Here is a 6,601-nt window from a genome sequence, read left to right as displayed (position 1 = left end):
AACTAATAAGCAGAGAAGGTTCCTGGATCTGAAAAAAGGATGCAACCAATTGAATCAGACAATAACAGGAAGTCCTGGCTCTGCTGGTTCTTTCCTAGGTCTTGAGCAGGGTCAGATAAAACAGTGAAATGGCCATTTACAAAATGCCTGGCAAGATTATCAACACTATTCATATTTTGCTTCCTAATCCCTCTTGAATCTATCAGCTTCTTTCCATCCTACTGCCATTATCTTAGTCAAAGCCTCCAAAATCCCTCCTGTGGACCTCTTGCAATGGCCTCCCAGTTGGTCTCCGTGCGTGCGCTAAGCAGAGTGATTTATTTTTATTTTTATTTTTTTTCAAAATGCAAGTCGATCGTAGTGACCTCTTGTCCTTTTTCACATGGCCTGCAAGTGGTTCTCCATCCCAGAGAGTATGTTCCTTAAGGGGCCTTTTGGCAGTACCTGGAGACCTTTTGGTGTTACACTGGGGTGTACTATTGGCGTCTGGTGATTATGCTGCTAAACATCCTGCAAAGCAAGGACAAGCCCCCGCAACAAAGGATTATCTGACCCCAAATGTCAATAGTGCCGAGGTTGAAAATCTTGGCCACACCCCCGCCTACCTCTCAGCCTTATCTTGGACTACTCTCCTCCTCACTATGCTTCAGACTTGCTGGGTTTTTATTAGTTTTACAAGTATGCTATCTTATCTCCCATTTCTAGGTCTTTGTAGTCTTACAACTCCTACTCATCTAAATGTTACTTGAAAAGTCCCTTTTTCATGGAAATCTTGCCTGATGTCCGCCCAGCCTCTTATACACTAACAAGCATGGCTAGGGTTATTTCAAAGCCTGAGGAGGGAAGAGTCTACAAATCTAAAATCTTCAGTATTTGCAGCCATATGGACACCAGTTCTGAAAGGGTCGAAGAAGACATATCTAAGTGCTGCTGCTTCTTCCAACCTTATGTTTTCTATTTAGAATGATTATTAACTGACAAGCTTTTACTCTGATAAATACCAAGTACCTTCTATGTTCCGGGGATTGTGTCAGGTGAGGGGCAGAGGATTACAAAGATGCCCATGATACACTCTCACATCGTACGGTTTAATGTTCGAAGTGCTATACTAGTTGAATGAAGATGAGCAGACCAGGATGTGACTAATTTGATCTGTACTGGTGTTCATAATCACACAATAAATATTTATTAAGTATTTGCTGAATGCCAAACATTGTGCAAGATGCAGGGATACAAAGGTAAATAGCAAATTGTTTTTACTCTTAAGGAATTTCCAATCCAGTGGAAATAGTAGCTAATATTACTGGGCTTTTCAACGCCCTTCACATGTATTATATCTTACCCATTCCTTATACTTTCCCCCATGGATAAGGTGTTAACCTAATTAGCCCCAAATTAATAGAGGAGGAAACTGAGATTTGGAGGAGAATGACACTTCTTGAGTAAAGTTTCTGTGTCTGACTTGTAACTCCAGTATCCGGCACATAATGGGTGGCCAGTATAGAAAAGATCCTATTTCCAAGTAAGATCACATTCACAGGCACCAGAGATTAAGATTTCAACATCTGTTTCTGGGGGAGACAAGTCAACTTACAACAACCACCTCCCCTCTCTTGTTCCAGTGTGTCTTCCATCCTTCTTTGAAGTTTATTTATTTCTTTTTGAGAGAGAGCGAGCGAGAGAGAGCGAGAGCACAACCGACTGAACCACCAGGCACCACATCTTCTGTCTGTCTTTACCCAGCTGGCAGCCATTCTTGATGTCGACCAGGATTCACGCTCCTAGATGTTGCATGACTTGGAATACATTTGAGCTGCCTTTCCCGGAGTGGACGCTGTTTGGATCGATGCTAGCCCGCAGCTTCGGGAGTTGGGCTGCTGGCCCTTCTTTGTTAGGAGGTGAGAGTGGGCAGAATGAGGGGCTGCGGGAGCAGGGCCACATGAGTCTCACGGTTTCCAGCTCCCCTGCAGATGTTGTTGATTACACTTGTAGTTGCTATTGGCAGTGAGGCCTACGCATAGCTCTGAGCAACGGCTATTCCACTTATGACAAATCTGTAGTCATATCGCACCCCTCTTGACACGCTTTTCTTTGTTCTCTATCACACTCAAACTCAGACAAAAGAAAGGACAAAAATAAGTACTTGCACCTAAATACTGATAGTATCATGCTTGAAGTCCCGTTGCAATTCCCTGTATAAAACACTTTTTTTCGCTCAGTAGTAATACTTTGGGGGACCATCAGATTCTGAAAGGGAGGAAGATTTTGTTGTTCTTTTTTTTTTTTATTTTCATTTATTTGTGTTGAGAGAGAATGACAGAGAGAGAGGGAGTGAGAGAATCCCAAGCAGGCTCCGTGCCATGAGTGCAAAGCCCAAGGGGTGCTCAATCTCACCAGCAGTGAGATCATGACCTGAGTTGAAATCAAGAGTCGGACACTCAACTGACTGAGCCACTCAGGTGCCTTAGGTTTTGTTCTTGATTGCTGTATAACTTTGAACTTACCACTATTCTCTAGAGTGCAGAGATGAAGAATTCAAATACATATATATTTATATGTATATTCAAAATTTTTGTTTATTTATTTATTTTGAGTGAGAAAGAGCATGAGCAGGGAAGGGGCAGAGAGAGAGAGAGAGAGAGAGAGAAACTCCAAAGCATACTTTGTGCTGTCAGTGCAGAACCTGACCTGGGGCTTGGCCCCAGGAACCACGAGATCATGACCTGAGCTGAAATCAAGAGTTGGACACTTAACTGACTAAGCTACCCAGGTGCTCCTATATTTATATGTGTGTGTGTGTGTGTGCACGCGTGTGTGTGTGTAGTTTACACGGAATGTTACATTAGTGTCTGTTGTACAACATAGTGATTCCCCAACTCTATACATTATGCTGTGCTCACCACAAGTTTAGCTACAATCTGTGACCATACAATGCTATAACAATATCATTGACTATATTCCTTATGCTGTACCTAATATTAGACAAACTCCAATATTGATGCAGAGTTCCCCCCAAAGGGGACAGTACATCAAGATTCCACTGTTTTCGTGTTTTCAATATAATTGAAGGAGGGGACTCTAGTGTAATAGAAACTGTATACCTGAGTAACTATACCAATTCCTTAAATGTTCTTTCTAATTGATTTAATTTAATAAATCCCTAATTTACAGTTTGCTATGTAATCTAGACTTAATTTTTAATAGCATAATAATAAAGTCCAGATTTGGAAGGAAAAGTTTTTTTCTGCTGACATAGGAATGATACAAACTAAAATAGAAAAAAAGTCATGCCCCCAAAACTGTATCTAAATAGCAAGAGACAGATAAAATGCTTTCTGCCTTGTTAGCATCTTCTAATTGTAACTACAGCTAAAATATTTTTAAATAATTATTGGTAAGAAATTTTTCAACATCAAATGAATTTCTAGGCATTGGGAAAGTTTTTCTTCAACAGTGTTTGCTAACATGGAGAAATTAATGAGGAGAAAACCCAGGAAGACTGTGTCAAAATTGACATGGAATGCACCAGATCCTATGAAAATAATTCCCATCTTGCCACCATCCTGATTTCTACTGTCGCATTTCCTGCATGACAATCTTGCTGTTGTTTTAACGGACAGACACACATACCTATGTACCTGGCCAAGTTCAAATACTAATGCCATAAAGTAGAAAGGAGTGGTCGTTTCCAAATGAAGGACTAAAGAACTCTCTGTCCCTGAAGACCATTCCAGGATGTGGTGAAAAGCCCAGACACGTCTGAAATCTGAAGGGTTCGATTTCCCCTGTGGTCAGCTTTGCCTTGGTGGGGGGGGGGCATTTTTCTCCCTTTCTGGGGGAATGCCATCTGCTGGCCTCACTTTCGCATTCTTTATTTGCATGTGCTAGCCTTTTTATTGCAAATAGGGCTCTAAATCTTACTTTAGGAATGGATATTGTGCTATGTGTGAGTGCATGTGCAAAAGAAGCTATCAATAATGTTAGTTATGAAAACCTGATCATAAGTGTTTTTAGTCCATTAGCCATTTCACTTTATTTATGTCCCCTTTCAGGCAGGATTTGAAGCCAATATTCACAAGATGAAGTTTGGATGAAGAGCAACACAAGAGGGTATAAAACACTGTCACATTTTTTCATGCCAGAAAATATTTCTTCCTCGTATTATTTCTTTAAATAGCTCTTCACAATAAGCAACCTCGGGGAATAACAAGTGCAAAAAAGAAGAACCGGGCCAAGCACAGGTATTTAATATCTATCCACCCACCTACCCACCCGTCTGTCCCTTTCCTCTCGTTACATTTAATTATATTTTTATGAGTATTACCAAATTAAAAAAATTATTTATTATGCCCCCAGTAGATGTGCCCATAGGCAATTTTGACCTATTTTGCTCCATTTCAGCTCCTAACAGAAATTCAGCGCATGATTTATTAATAAGACCCTGTTTGCTCTGAGTCATCGTTTTATCTCCCAAAGCGTACGTAGTAGGAACAGTTGAGCCTGCAAGGAGAGGGTGTTCCTGTGCCTTTCCTGGAGTACAGCGGCTGGCTACCGTTGAGAATCTTCGTGTGCGGTCACCGATGCAATGTGTGCCTGAAGTCACTGCCCTATCCTGCCACATAGGGAAGTGTGAGGAAACGTCAGCCCATGGCCGAGTCTCTGCGTCACCACGGCCCCGGATAGCAGTCTCCCCAAGCTTTGCTCATTTTTCAAAATGCCCAAGGAGAGCGAGGAGAGAAAACAAGAATCAGGGAAAAGGATGCCTGGAATCATCTAACTTTCAGTTACGTCATATTACAACCCATAATAATATAAGTGTAAAGGACAATGCAATTTCTCCAGGAGATTAATAGGCATTTGAGGGCCTTTTAAGAAAAGAATACTGTTTGATCTAATGCCCCCGAACAGTAGGAGATACTGTAACTCAGTGTTGGGCCAAATGCTTCATCTGAGCTCTGCACACTTCACGGTGAGTCTCTGACTTTTACATTAATTTCCACGAATGGCCACGCAGATCCCGTGTTTTAAATCCTCGTGCAGACCCGGATGAAAGTGAACACTAGCTCCTAGAGTCACCTAGTCCTTCTCTGTGGAATCATTTCTAATTGAATGTTAAGATCAAAGTTTAAGTTTATAAGAAAGAAAAACAAGTGCAGATAAATAGTTATTATCTGACACCCTTATGAAAATTCATGACCTGCACTTTTATCAGAGACCTTATAAGAATTCTAATTGTGAAGTATGCGGAGCCATTAAATGGCGAGTACGCTTCAGTCTCTTGATAAGAAGTGAGTTAAATAATTGTCCTGTTTAACTTGTGCTTGTTAACCTTTAAGGTCAACTAGTTTGAACATACGTTTAATGAAATCCTGGAGCCAGAATTTATGATACTGCTGCCGAATGCTAAATTGGACAATTTACATAAGCAGGACATTAACCTTCTGAGCACTAAATAGCATTTTAGCACTTAGCCGCTGGGGACAATAAGGGACATGTTCTATATATTTGTGATTAGCTTGCCTGGAAACTCTCATGATGACCAATTGGCCTACCAAGTTTAGCAGCATAATTAAATGAATGGACTCAGCCTAAGTAAATTATCAGTGCTGTGTACAGTATATCATTATAGTCCAAAGGAAAAAAAAAGATATGAATAATTTAATAATACATTACTAATTTATCAATGCTAAGTGACTTTGAGGAGGCTCTTTGCAGTTCATTGTTTTAAATTTGATATTTGATTTATTGCTCGCGTGATTAAAATTGAGCCTGTTTCATTTCTTACTAGAAGTATATAGAAGCAGTAGATTTTATTTTATTTCATTTCATCTCATTTCATTTTATTGAGGTGAGACTGGTGGTGTTTCCTGCTTTGGTGATATTACAAAATACCTCCTACTGTGCACTGATTAGCAGGTAAACTAGTAATTTGTTACAATCAGATGTATGCAGTCCCTACTACTTGGTAGCCTTCCTGAGGGGAGGGCACTAACCCCTGAGTTGTTCATAAGTCCAGCTTGCAACACAGTGGCAATTATCATTATGGTTTGGAAGGGTCAAGCACCAGGGAAGGCAATTTGTGCTTCACCTACAAATGCTGCTGCTGATTGTGGATAATCAATCCTCTGGGCCGACTCTCCCGGAGTTGTGCTCTGTAAACTCAGTCTAACATTAGGGCGTATTGAACTTTAATGGCCAAGTACCTGTGTGGGGAAATAGCATTCACCCTGAAGTCGGCTGGGGCCCCTGCCCCTTACTCTCCTAAGATAAACCTGAGCCGGATCTCAATCCATGGGCGTCCTTGAGTTTTTACTTCCTTGTGCTTCTGCCTCTGGGTCTGCCTCTCATGCTCCCTGCCTCCGTTGTCTTGAGAGAACCTGTGAATGTTATAGTTAGCCTTTTTACTGGCTTCCCCCAAACTCTGCTCACCTTCGCCATTTTGTTGTTTCAGTGACACACGGTGTGGCAGGGTCACATTGCTGAGCCCCCGACCTTTTGTTGGTCTCAACCTTCATCCTTCTCTCTCTCCTCTCCACCTTTTTCAAAGGAGCAAGACTGTTTCTCTCTGTCTCGCCAAGGTCCCTTTGGTTCTACCCCAAAG

At 41.3% G+C, this 6,601-nt stretch overlaps 1 long non-coding RNA gene across 1 annotated transcript; it reads left to right on the top strand.

The window, feature by feature from the left end:
* Positions 1 to 1,436: 1,436 nt before the first annotated feature.
* Positions 1,437 to 5,787, top strand: LOC122476023. The gene is made up of 2 exons (XR_006295367.1): positions 1,437 to 1,898; positions 4,053 to 5,787. It is a non-coding gene; the product is annotated as an uncharacterized LOC122476023 (long non-coding RNA).
* The last annotated feature ends 814 nt before the right edge of the window (positions 5,788 to 6,601 follow it).

The sequence above is a fragment of the Prionailurus bengalensis genome, chromosome E4 (genome assembly GCF_016509475.1).
Source record: "Prionailurus bengalensis isolate Pbe53 chromosome E4, Fcat_Pben_1.1_paternal_pri, whole genome shotgun sequence".
NCBI lineage: Eukaryota > Metazoa > Chordata > Mammalia > Carnivora > Felidae > Prionailurus > Prionailurus bengalensis.
This window is presented reverse-complemented; position numbering and strand designations above follow the sequence as displayed.